The sequence below is a fragment of the Felis catus genome, chromosome A1 (genome assembly GCF_018350175.1).
Source record: "Felis catus isolate Fca126 chromosome A1, F.catus_Fca126_mat1.0, whole genome shotgun sequence".
In the NCBI taxonomy this organism is placed as follows: domain Eukaryota; kingdom Metazoa; phylum Chordata; class Mammalia; order Carnivora; family Felidae; genus Felis; species Felis catus.
The window spans coordinates 194,615,224-194,641,097 of NC_058368.1; the positions used below are offsets into that span (position 1 = coordinate 194,615,224).

General features: G+C 40.9%; 1 long non-coding RNA gene across 1 annotated transcript in view; it reads right to left on the reverse strand.

Annotated features, from left to right (window-relative positions):
• The window catches only part of LOC123379848, an 88,887-nt gene extending 84,919 nt beyond the window's left edge, over window positions 1-3,968 (reverse strand). Inside the window, exon 1 of the long non-coding RNA XR_006584763.1 lies at window positions 3,872-3,968. This is a non-coding gene — a long non-coding RNA (uncharacterized LOC123379848). The remainder of the gene's footprint in view (window positions 1-3,871) is intronic.
• Between the last annotated feature and the right edge of the window lie 21,906 nt (window positions 3,969-25,874).

The following is a 25,874-nucleotide window of genomic DNA, read 5'->3' on the forward strand; positions in this document are numbered from 1 at the left end:
CTTATTGGTGCTTTGGATAAGAACTCTCCAGGGAACTCTGAGGGTAATTGCTTTTGCCTCTGCTTTAGAAGGGGCTGACTTTGATGCAATGCTGTTCTCATCTGCAGGTTTAATTTAGCTCTTTTGTCTGCATTAAACTCACTGGGAACTATCCTTTGTGTGCTGCCAAGCATATCACATGGCCAGTCATTTCTAGCTGAATTTAGACTTGCCCTTTCAGGTAAGGATCCCAGGGTGCTCTGACTGCCAGGTTGGGCAAGCTGACTTCCATCTCCCTCCCTAGGGATCCTCTTTCTGGGAGCTGTGGGTGAGCTGGACCAGCCACTGGGTGTCAGCATTGCTTTGTCCAATTATAAGGGAAAAAAAAAGATATTTTTGTGGTTTGGGAGTTGTTTATTCAGTAAGTTTGGGCTCTAACGTGAGCGCAGCCACAGTTCACATTTTTACAGCACTTAACATGAATCTAAGAAGTGCTCCTGTTTTACATCCGGACTCTCCCTATTCATTCAGCCCCTTCGTGTCCCTCCTCTATATTACTGCCCAATTCTCATTTCCACTTGTGTGTCCCTCAAGTCTATCTTCATCCGGTTACAATCAGGTCTATAACAGCCTCAACTGTAGAATAATGAGCCCTCTGTCTCTGAAGGTTTCCAAACAGAAACTGCAAACCACAGAACCACCTGGTAGGAATTATTGTAGAGAAGAAAAAAATGTGTACATATTTACATACTTGTGTATCATATAAATATAATTAGGAGATAGAAAAAGAAATATATATATTTATATATAAATATATAATAAATATAATATATATGTGATATATATATATATATATATATATATATATATATATATATATCTTTTCCCTGACCTTCACTGACCCGCCTCATCCATAACAGGGTAAATTCTAAACTGTCTAACTTTGCAGACCTGTCTATAACCTGGCTGTCCCCAACCCCTCTGTCTCATCTCCTGTCTCCAACATCACACTTCAATGAGAATGAACTTTTCCAAGGAGAATTTCACACTCTCCAGGCCTTTGTTCACCCTTCTTACCAGGAGAACCTCTACTCATTCTTCCAGATGCTCCTCTGAGGGGCTTGCTGGGAGCCCCAGTGGGCATTCTCCAGTGCCCACTCCCAGCCTAAGCCTAGCATCCTTTCTGGGGGCACCCAGGGTGCATCAACTAAATATACAATTTACCCTAGTGAGTCCAAGTTATCTGTGATGCATCTCTCACCCACTAGATTATAAACTGTGACTTTAAAGTTTTAAACAAAGACTTTGAGTTTTTCATCTTTATATTTCTGGTACCTGCCACTGTGTCAGGCAGCTTGCTGACATTTATAACGTATGTTTATTTAACTGAACTCAGCTGAACCCATGTGGTTATTAACTTTATTCTGCTGAGTCTGCAACGTCTTTTGCATGCAACCTCTGTTCAGAGTTTCAACTGCAATCATCCTGCTTCAGTTTTCGAAGCATGCCCCTTCCTTTGATGTTGTTTGCCTACCTGTGTACCATAGGGGTTACTTTTTCTAAAATACTCTTTTTTTTTTATTAATTTTTTTTTCAACGTTTATTTATTTTTGGGACAGAGAGAGACAGAGCATGAGCGGGGGAGGGGCAGAGAGAGAGGGAGACACAGAATCGGAAACAGGCTCCAGGCTCCGAGCCATCAGCCCAGAGCCCAACGCGGGGCTCGAACTCACGGACCGCGAGATCGTGACCTGGCTGAAGTCGGACGCTTAACCGACTGCGCCACCCAGGTGCCCCTAAAATACTCTTTTTATATCCACTTATATTTTTCTCAAATAAATTTTTTAGAAGAAAATTTTATATTACTACCATAGTTGAAAACTTACACCTGCCACAAAAAGATAGTTTTTAAAAATAATAGGGAAAAATACGCTACTAAATTCTAGCTGGATAGTCTTGCCTGCTATACTAGATACACTTAGACCATTAATGATTCCTTCATGTCTTCCTGTCTGCATGTCCCTCTTTGCCAAAGGACTGAGTTCCTCTCACTAAGAAGTCAGAGTACATTTCTCCATTCCTTGATTTTGCATCCAACCATAGAACTCACCCTGGCCAAAGCTGCATTAGTATCCTTGACACAGACAGAGGTAGGAAAAGCTCTTGTATGACTGGGGTCACTCCTCTACAATGACAATGTGCCCAGATTACACTGATGGGAAAATGCAGGAAATATATAAAGCAGAGTCCAGGTACCTTAGCTAAAAGACAGCTGAGAAGCTAACCACTAAAGTTGACAGCAACTCCAGTCCGAGACCAAAGGAACCATTGACCTTCATGATTGGTTTGCAGGCTCCTGAGCTAAATAAAAGTTTATCACTAGAAGGCACAGAGGTTTTCTGAATGTTTGCTACCTATATTAATATGGCAGTAGATAACTAATACACCTGCCAAGGCTCTGAGCCTCCAGTGTGTTTTCTGTTTGTTAAAAAGTAGGATTAGAAAGCATTGGGTTTCTGAGTGCTAGCACCTAATTGAAACTGTCTCCTTGAAGTAATTGGAGGGATTGAAATGGAACAGGAAAGGGAATAATTGTTTCACTTCATAATTTTATATAATTCATCACAGTTTACGCTTAAAATTATCTCTGTACTTTCCCCCACTTTGAGATACAGTTCTTGCCCTTTTTTACCTGTTTTGCAGACAATGGATACGGCTACCAAAATGGTCTTGGGCTCATTGCCTTAACACTAAAGCCCAAACTTGATTCAAATTCCAGGTGCTCCATGATCTGGTCCCAGCCCTGCTCCTCCAGTCCTGCTCCTACTGCTTCCCCTCTTTAGATAACCAATACGACAACCCAACTTCTACAGTGTTTATTGCACTCAGTATAGACGTTCAGTCATAGCCAGGCGCCTAGCTAGGAGGTGAGGGGCAGGGGGAGGTGATGATTAAGATGCAGCCCTCATTTTCATCAAGTCCTCAGCTCCTAAGAAACCACATAAGAACCACATAACTCTAATATGTGAAGAGTAAGTCGGAGCACTGTAGATACCTATCGGATTGGTACCTAATGCCAACAGTAAGGAGCAAAAGAAGCTAGAATCAGAGAAACATCCCAAGGGGAAGTGATGCCCTTGGATCCAATGAAACCTTTCCTGATTCTCCCACCACAACCTACAAGAGGTGTTTCATTTTCCCCATCCCATTCTGTATCTCATCACATATCATTTAAACTTATTTCATCCATTCTCTCAGACTATCAACTCTTTTTTTTTTAATTTTTTGGATTGTTTATTTATTTTTGAGAGAGAGACAGAGTGTGAGCAGGGGAGGGGCAGAGAGAGGGAGACACAGAATCCGAAGCAGGCTCCTGGCTCTGAGCTGTCAGCACAGAGCCTGATGTGGGGCATGAACTCATGAACCAAGAGATCATGACCTGAGCTGAAGTTGGATGCTCAACCGACTGAGCCACCCAGGTGCCCTGAGACTACCAACTCTTTAGGAACATCGATCTTTTATTATTGTACTAATCACAGCAGTAGCAGGTCATGAGGCAAACATTGAGCACTAACAGTGGATAAGTAGACAGAGGGATGAACAGATGTATAAATGGAAGGTCATGAAATACATCATATTAAAAGAAAATCTTTAGGCTCTCCTTAAGTCACTCCATTCAGATGGCTGCCTAATCCCAAGGTTCCTAAATCTGGTAGCCCAAAAGGTATAGCTAGGGAGATTTAAAACATATATATTTCTAGGATGTGCTTCCTTATTATATTCAGATTCAACAGATATAAGATGGGATCCAGTAATCCACATTTTAATGAGTTTCCCTAGGATCCTCTGAGGATGCCTAAACACCTTCGTGGGAATTATAAATCTAACTCACCTGAGTGTCATATTGACTTCATATTCTCAGATGTCCTATTTGTGAGACACCAAACCTCTCTTTTCACTGATGGCTCAGCCTATTCAAATAACCTACAAAAGAAAAATACTCCTATAACTTGGAAAATTCCACAAGGAGCTGTAACAATATACTAATAATTTACTGACATATATTAAGTATTTAACAAGTATAAGGCATTTTGCTAAGTGCTTTTATGAATATGTGCTCATTGAAACCTATCAGCAACCCTAATAACTCTAAGAATATTGTGGGGTTTTTTTCCTGTTTTTATTTTTGGGGGGTGGGGGTGGGGAGAGGAGAGCCAGACGGAGAGAGAGAGAATCTTAAGCAGGCTCCATGACCAGTGTGGAGCCCAACCCGGGGCTCAATCCCATGACTCTGGGATCATGACCTGAGCCAAAATTAAGAGTTGGATGCTTAACTGACAGAGCCACCCAGGTGCCCTAAGAGTTTTGTTTAAAAAAACAACATTTTATTGAGGTATGACTCACATACAACAAGCTGTACATATTTATATAACATTGAATTTGGAGATAATTATACACCTACAGAGCCATCATCACAACCATGCCATAAATATATCCATCAGCTCCAAAAGTTTCCTCCCACTCTCTTAATAACAAATTATTTTTTGTGATAAAAATACTTATATATGATCTACTCTCTTAGCAAATTTTTAAGTATACAACACAATATTGAACTGCTCTTTGGTCTGAATGTTTGTGTGCCCCTCAAATTCATATGTTGAAATCCTAACCCCCAAAAGTAATGGGATTAGTGCCCTTAGGAAATAAAAAGTGATCCCTAGTCCTTCATGTCATGTGAGGATACAACAAGAAGTCTGTGACCTAGAAAAGGACCCTCACCTGACCATGTTGGCCACCTGATCTCAGAAATGTAGCCTCCGGAATTATGACCTATAAATTTCCGCTGCTTATAAGCTAGCCAGTCTGTGGTGCTTTGTTAGAACAGCCTGAAGGGAGTAAGTCAGGCCCTATGCTATACAGCAGACCTCTAGGACTTATTCATCCCATGTAAATGAAACTTTGTACCTTTGACTAATACCTCCCATTAATACCTTCTGTCGGCCTGTGGCAACCACCTTTCTACTCTCTGCTTCTATGAGCTTGACTTTTTTAGATTGTATCATCAAAATGGTAACATGTAGTATTTGTCCTTCTGTGACTGGCTTACTTCACTTAGCATGATGTCTTCAAGGTTCATCCATATTATTACTAATGGCAAGATTTCTATCTTTTTTAAGGCTGAATAACATTCCATTGTATATACTGCATTTTTAAAAAATCCACTTATCTGTTGATAGACATTTAGGTTGCTTTCATATCTTGGCTATTGTGAATAATTCTGTGATGAACACCTGAGCACAGATATCATTTCAAGGTATTAATTTCGTTTCCTTTGGGAATATACCCAGAAGAAGGATTAATGGATCATGGAGTGCTTCTGTTTTAATTTTTTGAGGACCCTCCATGCTGTTTTCTAAGTTTGTTGTAAATTGTGTCTGTACCAGTTTGCATTCCCACCAACAGTGATATTCCTTTTCTCCACTATATATTATATATTATATTAATATTATTTTATATTATATTTATATTACATTATATTAATATATATCATATTGCTATAATAAATATTATATTATGTTAATAAACATTATATTATAATAAATATTATATAATTATTATACTATATTAATATAAGAATTATATATATTAATTATACATATATAACTGCCATCCTAACAGGCTTGAGGTGATATCTCATTCTAGTTTTCATTTGCATTTCCCTGATGATTACTAATGTTGATTACTCATTTTCACGTACCTGTGGGCCATTTGTGCATCTTCTTGAAGAAATGTCTATTCAATTCCTTTGCTCATTTTTAAATTGGACTATTTTGTTTTTTTGCTATTGAGTTGTAGATATATTTTATATAATAATCCTTATATATTTTAGATAATAATCTCTTGTCCGATATACAGTTTGCAAATATTTTTCTCCCATTCTGCAGGTTGCCTTTTTATTTTGTTGATTATTTCCTTTGCTGTGCATAAGCTTTGGTACATACTCCTTTTTAACCCTAGTCTGCAAACAAACAGAGGTACAGGGAAACCAACTAACTATATGGGGTTAAAGTTGGAATTCAATCACAGGTCCACATGATCTCAGAGTCCCACGATTATAATGTGTAAAGGTAATATCCAGAAGAATTACATATACATCCAGACTGAAAATGGAATAAGAGGGCATGGGTCAAACTAAAGCAGGATGAACCTCAACTAGACATAAAGAAGATTTTGGTGAGAAAGAATTTAGGGAAATAAAAAGAGGACTAGTCAAGGACTCAATCCCCAGTGTTGTCAACAACAACAAGAATAGTAAATACTTACACATAATTTACCATGAGCCAGTCTCTATTTTAAGGGCTTTATATAAATTAACTCACTTACCACCACTTTACAGATGAGTTAGCTGAGGCATAAAGAGGTTACACACCTAGGAAGCAATATCCTGGAATTCAAACCCAAGCCATTTGGCTCCAGAATCTACACTCTTGGCCACCATGACAATAGTTATTCAAGTAAACTTTGGCAATTCCCATCCTTTCCCTTGGTCTCTGTCTCAAATACAAAATGGAGGAGTTGGTTTCAATGATCTTCATAGTTTCTTCCAACTCTGATCTTTTTTTTAGTCTAATTTTATTTAAAGTATAGATTTCCCCTTTTCTGCAAGAATATTTTAAAATTAGATGCCTTCTTGAGGAAAGATTAGACACAGTCTTGCCTGAACCTGGAAGTGACGTAGATACCCTCTCAAAGTCAAGAAATAATGAGTGATAACTCAACTCATAGGGAATTCCTGGGGGTGAGGATATGTGCCTCAGTCACTTCAGGCTGCAATAGCCAAAATACCACAGACTGAGTCTCTTAAGCCATAAACTTTTATTTTTCATAGATCTAGAATCTGGAAAGTCCAAGATAAAGGCACCAGAAAATTCGAGGTCTGGTGAGAAGCTACCTCCTAGTTCATAGATGATTGTCACCTTGCTGTAATCTCAAACAGCAGAAGAAGGGAGAGCTCAGGGTTTCTCTTATAAGGGCACTAAGCCCATTTGTGAGGGCTCCATCTCTGTGAGCTAATCACCTCACAAAGGCCCTATCCCTCCCAATACCATCATCACATCAAGGGTTGGGAGTACAACAAATGAATGGGGGGAGGGGGGGCACATACAAACATTCAATTCACTGCAACATGTCATAGTCAAGGCCCTTCAAAAAAATCACTGCTCATATCTAAACATCTGAGAGGTCCAATCCTCCCTTAAAAGAAGATAATGATCTCAAGTGTACAAGTCAAAAGAAAAAACAAAACAGACTTTTCATAGCTCTGCAACTGCTTTAAGAGACACAGGCTGTGACTGTTTCCAATTTTGTGTCTCCCTCTCTCTCTGCCCCTCCCCTGTTCATGCTCTGTCTCTCTCTGTCCCAAAAATAAATAAACGTTGAAAAAAAATTAAAAAAAAAAAGAGACACAGGCTGTGATAAATCAAGTCAAGCAAATAAGAATTCCAAAAGAGCCTACATAGTTGGTTTAAATTGTACTTCTGCCACACATAAGCTATGTGACGCTGAGCAAGTTACCTAACCTCTGTAAGCCTTAATTTCCTCATCAGTAATATGGGATAATCATATCTTTCTCAAAAGGTCATCATGAGATTTAAGCAAGATAATACAAGTAGGTACAGGTGGAAATGATATTACTAATAACAAGAGTATAAACAAAGCCATTACACACTAATGTGGTGTCAGGTACTGTTCTAGGCAATTTACAATCTCCCAACCAATAAAAACAAATCTATAACATTCCTGAGAAATGATCTCCACCCTCTTATTGGACCCCCAGAAATGGGTAACTCATTAACTTCCAGGCCATCTCTCTGAATGTAATATTTGCTGCAGTAGAAATCATCCCTTTTCTTTTATTGTTGTAGTCCTAGCACCTGGATAATCTTTTCTCAGACAGACTTTTTTTTGTTGTTCCGAATCATGCAACATTTTATTTTTTTTAATATAATATATTATCAAGTTGGCTAACATACAGTGCACACAGTGTGCTCTTGGTTTTGGGGGCAGATTCCCATGATTCATCACTTCCATACAACACTCCTCCGTGCTCAGATTTTTAAGAATTGTATCAATGAGACACATGAAGGATTAACCATTCTGTAGGTTTGTTATTGTTACTGATGAAAAACAGTTAACATGGACCGAGCATAATATTAATAGTTAATAATAATAATAGCTAACATTAATTGAGCATATGTAACATATTACTGTATATGAATGATGTCATCTAAGCCTCATGGTAACCCAGTGAGTTATGTACTATTTTATTATCACTCCTGTTTTATAGAAATATACACCATGGCATGAAAAAGCCTAAGTAACCTGCCCAAATCCTCAAACTCTGTGCAGAGTGGAGCAGGGATTTCAACCAGGCTGTCTGACTGTGACACTCGTGCTCTCACAATACCATGTTGTTTCTGTTGGGTGTGACACTAGAGGGACCCCAACAGTTAGCATCTCTCATTTTGCAAGAGCCTGCTTTTCATCAAAATCTTTTCACTTTATCCAGAGTGAAGTAGGCACAGCCAGAACTTTAAGGACATTACTGTTCTGGTGCCCATCATATACTTTCACTGAGCTTTCCAGATTCCAGCTTACACAATGGATGATGCCCTGCAGTTTAGGCTCTGCACAAAGTTGCAGATGATGGGTTGCTGGTTAGCATGTCAGCTGAAGGACAATAAATTTTAATGCAAATGCAATGAGCCGGAACGACAGTATTTTCTCCAAGAGCCTTAACTAGGTTAGCATGACCTCCGAGAGGGGCCAGAATTCTAACAGCAAAATTAGAATAGAAAGGCTTATGGAGATTTCTATGCTAATCAGCCATGTTTTACTGGAACGATTATGTTCAGCACAATGGCCATTTGCCAGCTTCAGCCAGGGCATCGTGTGGTCAGGTGACCAACAGAAAAGGATGACTCAGAAAGTGCTGGGGAGGCCACATTAAGGCAGCAGCACCCTAAAAATGGTGGCAGAGGTGGGATAAAAGTGCCAGGACCCACAAAGAAAGAAGATTTTCTTATAGGAATTCTAGCACACACCTTACCAGCTTTGCGGTTTGTGCTGCAGTAAAAATCCTTTGTTTGAGAGTTGATAGGAACAATATACCTCTGGGACCTGAAAACAGGGATAAAAAGGAGAGAAAAACAAGAAAATGTCTCTGTTCAGATTAAGGATTTTTACTCACACCTAATCTTTGCTCTTGGGATAGAGACTTTGTGTTCTGCTCAAGTAAAGAAGAGATGCTGTTTTCTTTGACCTGTGCCCCCCTCAACCAAGAAACCTCATCATCTCTCACATCTGTTTTGTTTTGAAATTGGGGGAATTTACAGAATTGAGCTGGTTAAACACAGAACTTTATATAGACAAAACCTAAAAACAAACAAACAAGCAAACAAACAAACAAAACAATCAAACCTAACTGTCTCTAGTCTACCCACACATGTGTAAGAGTCAACAACAATCAAAGAAGGAAGCAAACAACTAAAGATGTACCATAGCACCTCTTGGTACTTACAATGCCTTCTGAACAGCTTTTTAATGGTTTTCAAAAGATACCTTGGCCCGCCCCCAGAAATACTGAATCATAATCACAAGGAGAAACAGAGGAGAAATAATCTATATTTTTAAATAAGCTGTCCAGATGGTTCTGATGCAGGACCAAGTTTGGGAATCTCTGCTCCGGACCACACCTCCTTACATCATCACACAGAGGAAAAGCACTGATGCTATTCTGGGTCCATCTTGCCTAGCATTCAGGCTCTAAATGCAGAACCAAGAGCTGCGATCCAAAGAACATAGTTGTTATGTTTCCTGACATTGACCCCAAACAACATTAAAGTAATTAATATTCACCTAGCACTTAATATGTGCCAGGAACTTTTACATATATTATCTTGTTCCAGTCAAAGGTTAATGCCACTTAAATATTTAAAAATACAGTATGTAGCTATGCTACTCTTAGTCAGAAATGTTGAACAACAGTAACACTGTATATAACTGGATCACACAATTTTGTTCATACTTCAACCTAGATAAAGACAGAAAATTCATTTATTTTGTCTGTAACTGAGGTTTCCATCGTCTATAACTTCCACTTGACAGTCGGTAGAAAAATGAACTAAATGATCAATCTAGTTTAAATTCTGTCTTTTCTTATTATCAAAACACTGACTTTAGGTAGTGTCAGTCTCCCTAGAATAAAAATTTCTAAATCTCTGAAATCACTTCTCCCTGCTTTTCCATCAAGCTAAATTCTGGGTGTAAGGCAAGTGTGGAGAAAGAGAGAGATATGTGATTTCCAAGTATTCATGGTGACATGTCAAGTAACGGGATGGCCTTCTGCTCATTCTTGTCCAGGGATCACATCCTATGTCCACCTGCTTTCTGCTTGCCCCTCTGGCCTGCTCAGCAGAAATGGAAGCTGGCATGACTCTTAATCTCATATATTCTCCTGCCTCAACCAGAACACAGACTGGGGGACCCTGCCTGCCTGAGCCTCTCCTTACCTGCAGCTAGCAGCAAAGATTTTTCTAAGGTTTGGCTGGAACTCCCTCTTCCCACCTGGCAGGTCTGACCTGCTATCTTAATTACAGGGCCAGCTTACCCCAACCACCATAACCTCAGGGACAGGATCCCAAACACTCTCAGGTAATTATGGGGCCAACCTGCACCCCACAGGACAAGCAGGTCCATCTTGTGTCCTAAGCTGGCCACAAAGCAAACCTACTCTCAGTGTGGATCCAATGTATCTAATCAGCCTCCTGCCCTCTGTGCCAAAGCTAGCACAGGACCCTGTCTCTTCACCCTCCTCTCCCATGCCCTTCTCTCTCCTGTATCCCACTATCTTTGAAGACAAAAAGGGGCAGTCTCTTCCACAAGGCCTTCCGGAGGAGACCTCCCATAGATAGAGCATGCCCTTGATATGTGTAACAGGAGCTAAAGCAATTTAGGCAATTCCCTTTAAAGCCTACAGCCTGATTTGGTGTGGATGCTCCTTTTGGTCAGCATCCCTCCTCTGGTAGCCCTAACCTTCCCCTTCCCTTCTCTGGGTAACTAGGGCAAAGCTCATGTCATTGGGAAGACAGAAGATAAAAATATGAATAATTTGGGGCACCTGGGTGGCTCAGTCGGTGAAGCATCTGACTCTTGATTTTGTCTCAGGTCATGACCTCACGGTTCGGTTCATGAGATCAAGCCCCATGTTGAAGTCTGTGCTGACAGCACAGAACCTGCTTGGGATTCTCTCTCTCCCTCTCTTTCTGCCCCTCCCCTGCTCATACTTGCATCCTCACTCTCTAAATAAATAAATATACAAGCAATTTTAAAAATTCTTTAAAAATGAATAATTTAAAATATTTCCCCACTGTATATGTATACTTTATAATTTCCAAAATGAGTTTACATTGTAAGGAAGGGAAAATGGGAATTACTAGTCACATCTTACAAAGGAAGACACTGGGGCACAAATTGCCATATGATTAGTTAGTGGTCTGGAATAGTGTCCTTTGTATGTCTGTCTTCTTTGTATGATACATATTTCTTTGCTTTGCTTAGTGGTATTTTTTTTTTAATTTTTTTAATGTTTACTTATTTTTGAGACAGAGCATGAACAGGGGAGGGTCAGAGAGAGAGGGAGACACAGAATCCGAAGCAGGCTCCAGGCTCCGAGCTGTCAGCACGGGGCTCAAACTCACGGACCAGGAGATCATGACCTGAGCCGAAGTCTGACGCTCAACCGACTAAGCAACCCAGGCACCCCTGCTTAGTGGTATTTTTTAACCAACACTTTCTTGAGTAATGAGTCCCATTAGGCAAGGCCAAGTGCCACACAGATGGTCCTACTATTTTACCTGTCTATTCAAATCTGACTGCCCTAAAAGGCCCAAGTCACACATCACCTCTCTCATATCCCTTCCGCTACCTTGCTATCTTTTGAATACTTTTTGTTAACCTGTAGTCCAGACAGCATCATGTGACACATAATTTAATATAACAATGTCTTGTGTTTGCTTTCTAATTTGTCTCTCTGTGCAACTCTAGCCTCTCAGCTAGTCTGTAAGCTATTCTGCGAGCTGTATGAAGGCAGGAATTATGCTTCTAAAGTCCTGTTCTTGTGGTTGGGACCATAGATTGTGAATTCGAATGAACAGGTTCGAATAATGGTTCTGCTTATGAGATCCTGGGAAGACCACCTAACCTTCCTGAGCCTCTGTTCCCCCTACCCTCTGCCTACAAAGCAGAGATAGTAATATGCCTGCTCACAGGTTTGCTGTGAACATTAAATAAATGAACGTATTCAAAGTATTTAAAATAATACTAGATACATAGTAAGCACTACATGTGCTTGGCATTGTTATTTTTATGCCCCTTAGCACATGAGACTGAGTACAAAGCTGATACTTGTTAATGCTTCTGAGTGGAGTTATTTGAATTAGCAGAAGACTTTTATTTAAGTCTTTTATTTTAAATAATAAATTTCTGAGATGCAAAGCTAAACTTATCGAGATTGAAATTCTTCAGACAAATGAGTCTAGGCAAGCCTAAGAAACAATTTATCACAAAAATAAAACTGCCCACAACACCACATCGCACACAAAATAACAGCTCTCATCATTCTTCTGCATTTCTACATTATACAAAGAAAGCATTTCCTTGATTTTACCCCCTTTAAGCACCACAACACCGGAGAGGTTAGCAAGTCAAGGATGAGGGCTCTTACTTTATAGATGACAACACTGAGGTACTGGAAGTCAAGAGGTTGGACCACATCATTGAGAAAGTTTTTATGGGAGGCAGGAACAGAACTCAGCAATCCTGCTCCTGGATGAACACCTGTGCTCGGGGCTAGCCAGTCACAACACACTGCAACGACCATGATCTCCCTTGGCCCTCATAGCGACTTGCTGAGCTTCTCAGAAAAGGCATCACAATCCCTATTTTGCAGGTGAGAACACCATAACTGGGGAGGGGGGGGGTGGCTAAGAAGTGACAGAGGCTGGGCCAAAGCCCAAACCCCCTGATCATAACACTGCGTTCCTCCACTTCCCCACAGCACCCAACCACAGTGTTCAGTAATGAGAAGGAGGTGCTGCAGCATGGTGCTTACGAGGTGGGTTCTGGCCTCATACCAACCTCAGTCTGGATCCCATCTCACCACATTCCCCGATCTTTTTTCATCTATAAGATGAAGATGATACCAGGTACTTTTCTCATAAGGTTGAAAGACAATTAAACTAGACAGGCTATGCAGATACTTGGAACAGTACCTGGCAAATATTAAGGACTCAGCCAATATGGATGGGGGAAACACTTCTCACTCATCATGACTCCATGGGCAGGGACTTCAGCTACACCACCGTTCCTGGCCTCTCTTCCCACTCTCACTTACCCTTCCCAAGAGAAAGGAGAGTTTTATCAGGGTGTATTCGGAAGAGTCCTTTGGGTCTGCTCTCGGCCATGCATGAGGCTCTGAAAAGAAGACTCCCATTCTGTTTAAGGGGAGGCCTGTGATTGCACAAACACACTGGTCTGAGAACATTCTCTTCAGGGGTGCAGAATTAAGATTTCCATTGTTGTCTCATTCCTAAGCCAAATCCCTCAACCTAACTTTCATCAATAATAGATAGGACATTTTGATATCCATTTTTTTCTGATTCTTACATCTATCTCTTAATTGGTTCAGACTTAGGGGAAGAAGGTAGGTACTATCCACTGACCCCATAAAATGCCAACAAATATTAGCTGCTGCCATGATTATCGGTATCATGTAAAAACTGTTTCTAAGCAGGAGTTCTAGAGATCTGCAGTTTCCCTGTATCCCATCCAATGGCTGGCAAAGTTCTACAGGGTTTGGCTGCTACATTCAGCAGTGATGACCAACAGCCTCAGCACCAAGAAGCCAGAGATGAAACTGACCAGAGTCTCCAACCCTTCCCAAAGTCAGATCTCAGGAATGCATTGAGGACAAAGCTGACTCAAGACATTTTCTCAGGACTTTCTTGTGCAAGTGGCCCACTAAGACTAGGAATCAAAGCCCAGCAAAATCTCTGCCACTTTCCCAATGTTCTGCTGGATGAGTTTCACCTTGGGTGTCTCCAAAACTTTGTCAGAGCATATGGGGAATACTAGGAGGGTGACTGGACATCCAGTCTATTTTGGTTCTCTAATTCTCCAGCAGCCTGGTGTCTGAGCTAAGAGAAATGTGACGGTGTCAGAGTACAAGAGAGCGCCAGTGGCAAGGGCTTCTACATGTCTATTTCTGGCTGTCCCCTGATGCTGTGTCATTGGAGGAGCTGTGACATCACAGCCTCTGCCTTTTTACAAGGGCCTGGCACTACAAGTGACTCATAGAGAATGTCAACTGTGGCTGCCAGCCTGGATCAATACACAGACTCGGGGAGTCACACAGAGTGACTTGTGCCGGGGTTGGGTAGGGTCAGGAAGACAATCATAGACTATTAGGCCTAGAAGTGACCTTAATTGTCCTCTAGTAAAAACCCCATCTAAAGTCTCAGGCCCTGCCACAATATCCGTGATAAATGGGCCTCCAGATTCTGCTTACATATCTCCAAGGACATTGAGCTCATTATCTTCCAAGGCAGCTATATTAGGATGATTTGAGCCACAAGTAACAGCATATTTAAGCAATACAAATTTTAACATCTCACTTAACAAGAAATCTGAAGGAAAGTGGCAGGATGGTTGGTTAGTGGCTCAGTAGAGTCACCAAGGTCCAAGGCCTTTTCCATCTTACAGGAAATCAGTGATGGTTTTCTTCACTGGCTCAATTATCTTTTTTTCATCTGATACTATCAAAGCAAAGAGAAACGTGGCACACACCAGAGGCTTTATACCTCATGTGTTTCTCTCTTTTCATCAAAGTGGAAAACCTTCCCCAGGCCCCAGAAGACTTCCCGAGCCTCTCATAGGTCAGAAAAGGATTGCAGACCCACTCCTAAACCGATCACTGGCAGAAGGGTATAGGATTGACAAACTGGCCTTGAACAGTTACGGACCATACCTTGGACTTGGACCCACTGCTACTAAACAAAGGATAGTTTTATAAGCAAAGAAAAAGGGAAAATGGCTATTAGGCACAGGCATTCAATTATATCTGCTAGAGTAGCCTGACCTGTGTTGAATTATTTCAAAGTATTATAGAGTATTGAGTTTGAAACTGCCTAACACCACATTTCCTCAGCCATTGGGTCTAGATCTACTCTGATGCCTCATAGAATAAACACGTTTCCAAATGGTAACTAACCTAAAACATATGTGAAAATTGACTGTTCTAGAAAGTCTTCAGTTTTCTGAACTCTTCACTGGGAGACAGCATAGTACAGAGTTCTAAAGCCAGACAGCCTGGGTTCAACTCCCAGCTGTCCTACTTAATAGCTGGATGATCCCAGGAAAGTAACTTTAACCTCTTTGTACCCAGTCCCTCATTGGACAATGAATACAATAACAGTGTTTACCTCATAGGGTCATAGGGTTTCTGTAGAGATTAGTGAGTATACATAAACACTTAGAACAGTGCCTGGCACATAGTTGGTACATTCAAGTGTCTATTATTGTAGGGTCAGTTTTAATTTTTTGATCGCTTTATTTTGTCAGCAATCTGTTTATCTGCACCTCAGTTAAAAAGTCAAAGCAAGGACTCAAGTCTAGATTTCTCAGTATACGCCCCGATATTCTCTCCATGGCTGCCTCAGAGAAAGTTGAATAACAACAATGATCTTTAATTCACGGTTGCTAAACCATGTCTTCAATATGTGCAGTTGAGTTTTTTGAACTTGGATAAAAGGCTTACATTTAATTTGATCTCACTTCACGCAAACACTGGAGGACTCAAAGTGTGTCTATGACTCTAAGAAGGGGAAATAAAGAGTACAAAAACCTTAAACTCACCAGGCAAGATTGTTCTCCCATCCCTAGGACCACCTTCCTGAGACTCTCCAATTCCACCACTAGGATTTACCCATTACCGAGCCTGGTCTCTCAGCCCCCTATCAACCCTGTGGGCCTAGAGCAGTGTCGTGAGATGAATTATGTCCCCTCAAAATTCACAAGGTCTAACCCCTGTACTTCAGAATGAAACTCTTTGGAGACAGGTCTTTCTGGGACTTCCAGGCTATCAGAAATAAATGTCTACTATGTAAGCCATTCGCTCTGTGATATTTTGTTATAGAAGCTCTGGCAAACGAATACAGGCAGCCTGACTGGTTTCTGGCCTTGTTATTAAAAACCCTGCTTAGGATGCACCACGGACACGTCGTCCTCCACTTTCACCACACCTACTACAACCTTCTTCATCCTCTCCTTGTCCATCTCTTCTTTAATCATCTAGAGCAACTTCAACAGCCATTTGTCTGCCTGGCTGTGCCTGCTTTCCTCATCGGGGTGCCCTCATGTGCTGAGTAATTGTGAGAAAGTCACTCTAACCTATTTGTACCAACAAAGAGATCCACACCAGCGCAGATGTGCTCCTCAAATAATCTACAACAGAATCACTAGGTGTATTCCTGGGCCCTACAGATCTAGCAAAAGAAAATATATTAGCAAGCTTCCCAGGTGATTCTTATCGACCTTCCCAAACACTTATCTGTTACTAACAATTTGTTACTTTCCTGACTGGCTTTGAAAATCACAAATTGGAATAAGGAAAGAAACTTGCTACGGGGACTTGGAAAAGTCATGTTCCTCTTCTGGACCTCAGTTTGCTCTTCCTATGCATCAAGGAAGGTGAAGCCCAAGTTCCCTTCTTGGTCTGTTACTTCTCTAACTGGAAGCAGGTTTGGGTTAGAAATAGAATATTAGGGGCGCCTGGGTGGCGCAGTCGGTTGAGCGTCCGACTTCAGCCAGGTCACGATCTCGTGGTCCGGGAGTTCGAGCCCCGCGTCAGGCTCTGGGCTGATGGCTCAGAGCCTGGAGCCTGTTTCCGATTCTGTGTCTCCCTCTCTCTCTGCCCCTCGCCCGTTCATGCTCTGTCTCTCTCTGTCCCAAAAATAAATAAATGTTGAAAAAAAAATTTTTTTTTTAAAAATTAAAAAAAAAAGAAATAGAATATTATATCAGCCTGATATTAACCAACTTTCAAATCCCAATGGTTAAACTAAGACAACACACTTTGATGTGAGGACTAGTGCTACCACATAATTTAGAAGGGCAACAATCAAAACCAGACAGAGGAATTTATTGGCCCACGATCCAAACAAGAGGACAAAATTTGGCCAACAGTCAGACAGTCCTTCAGAAACTATCTAAACACCTCTAAGGCCTGCTATTCCAGGAAGCCCACCTGGACTAAGTAATGCAGCAGGATGATCTTCCTGTTCCCACCCTAGTGACCTAGGAGTGACCAAAACAGCAGAAGAGTGTCACCAGGCTATATGGCTGCCTTTGACCATAAACATTTGGGGATAGGGAAGGAGAGAGAGACTTGACTGTAGGTCCTAAAAAAGATTCCTCCGATTCGATCAGTTGGACCAGCGTTGGCTCTAACACCTGGTGTTCAACACCCAGGCAACCCCCAGTGGCAGAGAGTGTAGCCAAGCTCTGGCAATCAGTCCTCCTGGCCTTTATGTGAAAATCGGCCAAGGGTCTGTCTAACTGGGTGGGAGAGGAGTGGGAAACAGAGGACAGTAAGGAGTGAAAGACAGTAGATAGAACAGGGGTGGGGATGGGGGATTTTATAAAGTATAGGGAAAAAAAATCTTTGGGACCTGCCAGCTTCCCTGGGTCAGTCAGCTGTGCTGTCAGACCCTGTCACCAGCTTTGGACCAGCTTGGTCTTGTTCCAGTCCTGAATATACTGTATAATTTTAAATCACTTTTTATTTGTCAGCCTAAAAGCAAGGGACCTTTTGCCTTTGCACACAAAATGAATGAAAAATGCATTTGTGCCACCATTAAATTTAAAATATCTTACAAGATATAAAATATGGAGGGACAGCCTGCTCCAAGGGAGGACTATTACTCCGAAATATTAAAACTCAGGCTCTATTTCTAGCTTGTTTATTAATTTATCATTAATATATTCATCTATTTCTTCATTCAGCCAACATACATTTATTAAGAGCTCTCTGTGTTCTAGGCATCATGTTAAATGCAAAGGATAGTACAGTAAACAAGACCAACACAGTTCATCCCCTCAAGGAGCTCCTCATCCAGTGGAAGGGAAAGATGATAAGCAAAATGTGAATAAATGATTACGGAGTTTCAATTTTTATAAGTGCTGTGGAGGAGACATACGAGCTGCCATGAAAATGTTTGACTTGTACTTTCTCTGTGCAGAATCGGGCAAGGTTTCCCTGAGGTCTGAACTGGCTCTGCCACTGGATCATATGTATGACTATTCTACTGGGCAAGTTCCTTCAGACTTATTAGGCCTCAGTTTACCTATCTGTAAAATAGTAAGGCTGCACTCATGAACGTGACTATCTCTTCATTACATCATGATCCTTGTATGTTTACCACACTGATGCTTGTACCTGTGAGTATATACAAATAAAGTGTGGGTATATATAATCCATTATAAAATGGATTTAAGAAAACTGCCACAGAAAACAAGGTGACCTTTCTCAGTACAGAGACCACTGAGGCAATAGCTCTCCCCAGAGAACAATTTCTCTCCCTGGAACCTGGTCAAATGCATCACTCCAGCTCCCGACAGGGCCATCTCTGGGTTGGCGGCTTGCAAATTTTCTTCCCCCAGCCAAAAGCATATTTCACCGGCATGCAGGCAGGAGTGACAGAATGGGGTTAGGACGTGGAGAAGAGTGACATGGTTTTTTTCATCTGAGGCACTGCAGGGGAGGAGACGGCAAGGAGCCAACGTTGGTAGCTCTCTGGCATGAGGCAAACAAGGATGCCTATGTGAAGGGCGACACTGGGGTTCGTCGGGAGGAGAGGGGTTCAGAGTCTGGAAAGGGACTGACTCAGGAAACTCACACGTGAGATCCAGCCTTGCAATGAAATTTCTATGTAATTTTAATCAAGACATGGACTTTCTCTGGGCCTCGGGTACCTCTTAAATAATTAACCATTTCCTCTAACTACCTGGATGACATTAACATGAGGATACGAGTTATATGATAAACACGTTAGAGAGATAAACAATGACTTTAGACAGCCATCTCTCTTTCCCTTTAGCAAAGATACAGCCAAAGTTTTGCTACATGGGCCACCTTCAGTAAAGAGCCATACAGTAGGGAAAAATCAACGTCTCTCAAGACAGCTATGATAAAGCATACTAAGGCGTTTCGTAAACTGTAAAGCACCATGTTCGTGTAAGTTACTATTACTTCTTAACTGGGCAGTTGGATGCATAGATGAGTAATTGAGGAGGTGGATGATACGGCGATACAAAAGTCACAAACAAGCACATTCTCCATCGTCTAACAGAGTGTATGAAAAGACCTCTGTAACTCTTGCTATGGAGAAATCTAAAATAAACTGGCTCTCTATAAACCCAAGTGACACATGAGTTGGGATGTGATCAAGGATTCTTTTTTTTTAAGTTTGGTTTATTTATTTGGGGGTGGGGAGGGAGGGCAGTGAGAGAGGGAGAGAGAGAATTCCAAGCAGGCTCCACTCTGTCAGCGCAGAGCCCAATACAGGGCTTGAACTCACCAACCGTGAGATCATGACCTGAGCTGAAACCAAGGGTCGGATGTTCAACTGACTGAGCCACCCAAGTGCCCCTATGATAATGGTATTTAAATGCCAATAATTTGAGTGAATGGTGCAGAGCATTTTAATACATATCAAACCATGTGGTACTCACAAGATAACAAATCAGCTCAGAATGGTGTTATTATTCCTTTTTGCAGATGTGAAGACTGAGCCAACAAACATTAATGGTTTGACTACTAATCACAAGGTTTTAGAGAAAGAAGGAAGAAAAGAGTAGATCTTCTTGCTTCAAAACCAGGGCTCCCTCAAAGGCAATCCATGGAATGGGAGAAAATGTTTGCAAATCTTATCTCTAGTAAGCAGTTAATATTCAAAATATCTAAGAAACACCTACAACTCAATAGTGAAAAAACAAATAACCCAATTTAAAAATGGGCAAAGGGGGCACCTGGGTGATGCAGTTGGTTAAGCGTCCGACGTCAGCCAGGTCACGATCTCACGGTCCGTGGGTTCGAGCCCCGCATCGGGCTCTGGGCTGATGGCCCAGAGCCTGGAGCCTGTTTCCGATTCTGTGTCTCCCTCTCTCTCTGCCCCTCGCCCGTTCATGCTCTGTCTCGCTCTGTCCCAAAAAACGTTGAAAAAAAAAAATTTAAAAATGGGCAAAGGCCATTTCCCAAAGGCCATAGGTGTATGAAGAAGGTCAACACTAATCATCAGGGAAATGCAAGGCAAAACCATAATAAGATATCACTTCATACATGTTATAATAGCCATTAACAGAAAAACAAAAGTAACGAGTGTTTTTAAGGATGGGGAGAAAAGGAAATCCTTGTGCATGATTGGTAGGAATATAAAATGGTACAGCTACTATTAAAAACAGTATGGAGATTCTTCAGAAAATTAAAAATAGATCTACCATAAGATCCAACAATCCCAATTCTGGGTATTTATCCAAAAGAACTGAACACGGGTCTTGAGATATTTGCACTCTCATGTTCATAACAATAGCCAAGAACTAGAAACAACTCAAATGTCCATCAAGAAATGAGTGGATGAAGAAAATGTGGTAAATACATGTAATGAAATAGTATTCAGCCATAAAGGAAAGAAATCTTGTCATACACTGCAGCACAGATGAACTTCGAGGACATTATGCTAAGTGAAATAAGCCAGTCTCCAGAAGGACAAATACCACATGATTCCACTTTATGAGGTATATAAAGAAGTCAAACTCACTGAGGCAGAAAGTAGAATGGTGACTGCCAGTGGCTGGGAGGAAGGAGAAATGGGGAGATGATGTTCAGTGCATATAAAGTTTCAGTTATGCAAGATGCAAAGTTACAAAGATCTGTACAACATTGTATTTGTAGCTAACAATACCTTAATGTTCACTCTAAAATTTAAGAGAGTAGATATCATGTGCTTTTTACCACACTTAAAAAAACAGCAACAAGGGGCACCTGGGTGGCTCAGTCGGTTGAGCGGCCGACTTTGGCTCAGGTCATGATCTCGCGGTCCGTGGGTTCGAGCCCCGCGTCAGGCTCTGTGCTGACAGCTCAGAGCCTGGAGCCTGTTTCAGATTCTGTGTCTCCCTCTCTCTGACCCTCCCCCATTCACGCTCTGTCTCTCTCTGTCTCAAAAGTAAATAAAACAAAACAAAACAAAACAAAACAAAAAAACAGCAACAAAACAAACAACCAAGAGGCACCTGGGTGGCTTAGTTAGTTAAGCATCTGACTTCAGCTCAGGTCATGATCTCATATTTCATGAGTTTGAGCCCCATATTGGGCTCTGTGCTGACAGCTCAGAGCCTGGAGCCTGCTTCAGATTCTCTCTCTCTCTCTCTCTCTCTCTCTCTCTCTCTCTCTCTCTCTCCCCCTCCTCTGTTCCTCCTCTGCTCATGCTCTCTCTCTCTCTCAAGAATAAACATTAAACAAAATAAAAACAAACAAAATAAAACAAGGTTCTCTCCACTGCTGTTCTCATTGTTGCGATCAATTACCCACATTTGGTTAGGTCTTGTGTTAACGTACAATGCCTATCTTGGCAAGCAACAACAACAATAACAAAAGCTATCTTTCTGAGAATTCTAGAGCCAAAAATTGCAAGTTTCCATGCTTTCAGAAATGCAATCATAACCCACCAACACTAGAAAAAACTTAGAGACAGGCTAATTTCCCATGTGACCAGTGAGAAACCTGAGAACCAAAGCTGGCAGGACTTGAAAAAGGCCCGATAACAAATTGGTAAGTTAAATAATAACTGAGCTTTCATTCCTAGACCAATATTTTGCCTAGGGAAGTTGTTTAGAACCTAGTTACATTTCAAGACCACTTGGGAAAATAGATTATAAATGCCTGGATCCTAGCAGAGCTACTGAATCCAAAATCTCTAGGGGTGGGCCAAGAACTAATATTTAAAAAGCTTCCCTGGTGATTCTGATCTAGGCAGTCTTCCAACTGTTGTTCATCATTCTGGTCAACCCAAACCCTTGGTTTATATCTAGTATGTTCTATCTAATGGAAAACAAAAGGCACTTTAGTCTAGCTGATGTAAATCAATCTTGAGATGGCCTACCTAAAAGGACAGGGAAGGATTCTCTCACATCAACATCAGTTCTGTTTTGAAAATAATTGGATAGTCATGAGTTCATCAATGGTTGAATATTCCTTCTCTGTGAAATAACTATGAATGATTTTTCTGTGAGGGTATCCTCTATCTGTACAGCTCCAAAATGACATTTCTCAAGTTGAGCTCCAAACTTCAGGCTTTTTGGAATGGAAGATTCATCATTTTCACTCCATTTGCCTCAACGAATTAGGATCGTGAGCAGCTCGCTGGCAAAAAAAAAAAACAACAGAGGCCTCAGAAGGGCCCACGGCAGTGAAAGGCGAGGCCCACAGGTTGTTTCCACTAATGCCATGAGAGTACGAGGGAAGGGAATACCAAAGCCTGTTAGGGTCACTCGGTGATCAAAAATTAATTAAGAAGAAAAATCTCCATTTGTTTACTCTGGGCTCTGTCCACATGTTATACCCCTCATTCCCTCAGTGTGTCATTTCCTATAATGTGTCTTCACATAATTCCCTCAGTGTGTCTTCCTATAATGTGTTTTCTAGTTATGCACATGGCCCCAGCCATAGCGGCCTGTAAGTGATGAAGCTGTAATCCAACCACAGGTCCCTGTGACCACAAAGCTTGGGTTCCCTTAACCACTATGCTATGACGGGTCCCAGTAGGAAATGCCTGTATCTCAGGTATTGCCTCTGTCCCCAAAGAACTAAGAGTTCAGGTGGGAGACAAGGCACGGACACAGAAAAAGTATCCTGTTTGAAAGGTTGCTAAAATATAAAGAACATGTATTTTATCATTCATATAATATTAATCACTGCTCTTCCTTGACTTTTGTGCTTTTTTATATTTTGCTTGAAGTGTTAGTAAAATTAGTGTAGTTGTTATGAATTCAGACTCTGGTATCTAATAGTCTGATTTGAAATATGGCTCTTTTACCATGAACTACAGATCTAAATTCTTTCTGCAAAAGCCTTTAGGGGCAAAAAGCAACATTAGCTTGACTCCAGGATCCTGTAAGTCTTCTTTAATATATGAAAATCCTTTTTGGAAACTTCCTTTATCTCAACCCACCTTCCTCCCCAACTTAAAACTACATAATCAATCGTTCCTCACAATCCCAGTTCAGCTCTCTCTGCCCACAGGTGGGCTTTAATAAAAAGCTATGCTTTAATAATAATAATAATAATAATAATAATAATAATAATAATAAACCACCTATTTGCACCAGAAAAAAAATGCCTTTAGGGGCAGATGTATTTCTAAATATCAGATATGTGCGGCTGGAGGGGCACAGGGTTAGGAAAGTAATATACAAATATAACACCTCCCTAACCCTAGCAAGGTCTAGAGGAGTACTCAAACATTAAACAAAAATATTTCTGCAGCAAAACATATGAATATTAACAATAAGTAAAATAAATAATTATAGTCTAATGTCAGGTCAGATCAAGCTTTGCCACAAAATCAGTACGTGTCAGATCAGGCTTTGCTGACAAATTTAAGAAAAAAATAACTTTTCATTTCAAATCCATTTCAATTTAACTAACTGAACCTATAGCTGTTAACAATGACAAATTTAACTAATTTCTTTCTATTTATGTTTCCATTTGTAAATGAAAATAATATATGTGCATACTTCACAAGGCTTTGGATTGAATGAATTAATGCAAGTAAGTCACTTAATCATTCATAGAAAATACTCGTAAATACTAACTATTGTCATTTTTATTATCCCTTATGTCTCTTCTGTTTCTGGTATTCATGAGTCTAAATAATCAAACAATATTTAAATAAAGTTCAAGTTCACTGCAGAAGAGATTTCATGATGCATGGTCTTACGGAGTAACTGCCATAAGAATTTATAGAACTAAATTTCTGTGGCACCTCGTAATAGAAAGTTGAACACCATAAAATGGGATAGCCAAAAGAAGGTTTCATAGAAGAATCAAGATTTACAGTAACCTCAAAGGCAAGTGGGGTTTTGATAGCTAATAAGGAAGGGAATGCCATTAGTTAAAAAGTGGCAAGAGAGGGGCACCTGGGTGGCTCAATCCATTAAGTGTCCAACTTCGGCTCAGGTCATGTTCTCACGGTTTGTGGGTTCGAGCCCCATGTTGGGCCCTGTGCTGACAACTCAGAGCCTGGAGCCTGCCTCAGATTCTGTGTGTGTCTCTCTCTCTCTCTGCCCCTCCCCTGCTTGTACTCTGTCTCTCTTTCTCAAAAAAATAAATGTTAAAAAAAAAATTTAAAAAACATAAATAAAAAGTGTCAAGAGAATACTTATAGTATTAGACTTGGCTTTGCATATCACTTGAGCATATTCATATGTGTGAGATGAGACGAGCCTTTTAACCTCCCTGAGCCTTATTTTCTCCTCTTTAAAGAAAGGAGGGTAAAGATATCTATCGTTCAAAACTATTCAGAGGCTTGGAAATTATGAACGTAAAACAACAGAACAATGGCTAGTAAGTCTTCCATAACACTAGGCATTAGAGGAAAACAAACAGATTTCAAGTCAAAGTAAAGAAGACCTTTCTTACAGCCAGAGCTTCTCAACAAGTGTGGAGACTTCCATAGCCGCAGGTGTTTGAGAACCAACATCTCACATGTTTGAGTAGGGATTACGGTTTGGGGACATGACAAGACAGGTGCCGTCCACTCTCATCCTTTCCAGTGCTGAAACTTTATCATTAGAGATTATGATGAGTTATTCTGGAGTTCATCTTAATTCAGGTTTTCCTTGTAAAATGGGGAACTCTAGGCCCTGGAGTTGGTAGTCCAACTCAGTCAAGATGGACAACAAAAGAGAGTTACATAGGTTGGATGAAACTTGAATGCCAGGATGAGGATTTGGCTCCCAATGGAAATAAGGGTAACATACTATCGAGGTCTCTCTTCCTCTGCAGGTTGCCTGTACCATCAATCAAAAACATATTCTGCCTCCGTGTAGCAATGAAATTAGAGTTCTTTTACTGTTTCTCTCTTTGCTGCTCCTCTCCTCAGTGTTCTCCTTCCTTTCTCTTCCTCTGTTCTTCATCTGCATTCCCACTGTCATTTTCTTCAATGTACATCTCAACATGATCATCAACCCCAGGTGGTCTGCAGGAGGCCAAGAGCTGTAAGTAACGAGGGGCAACATGGAAGCTCATCCTTCCTTGTGCATCTGAACGTCCTCTCAACTCCTTGGAGGAAAGGTCCCAAACAAACCCAAGCTATTATTACCACCAACTGCCATACAGTAGGGAGCATATAATTGGTGCCAAATAAATAATTCCCCTTGGCAAGTCAATAGAGCGAGAGTGTGACTAGCCAGCAGCCTGGCTGGGACACAGGTTACACTGAGACAGAGCTTTAGAAGGAACCATATATCAAAGTAATGGCCTAGGATGTCAATGAGGGACTCATGTCCTTTCAAGTAGGTGGTTTTAAATAATTCAAAATTCATCGAAGCTTTGCCAGGAACGAAAATCCACTCTCTGACTTAAAGAGTCAGATTTGTACCTGCTAAGAAATATTTGTGTTTAATTATTGAGTACTGCTCCAGACCTTGCTAGGGATAGAGGGTGCTGTATAATATTTGTATGTTACTTTTCTAACAAGGCTCACCATTATCAATATTTACTG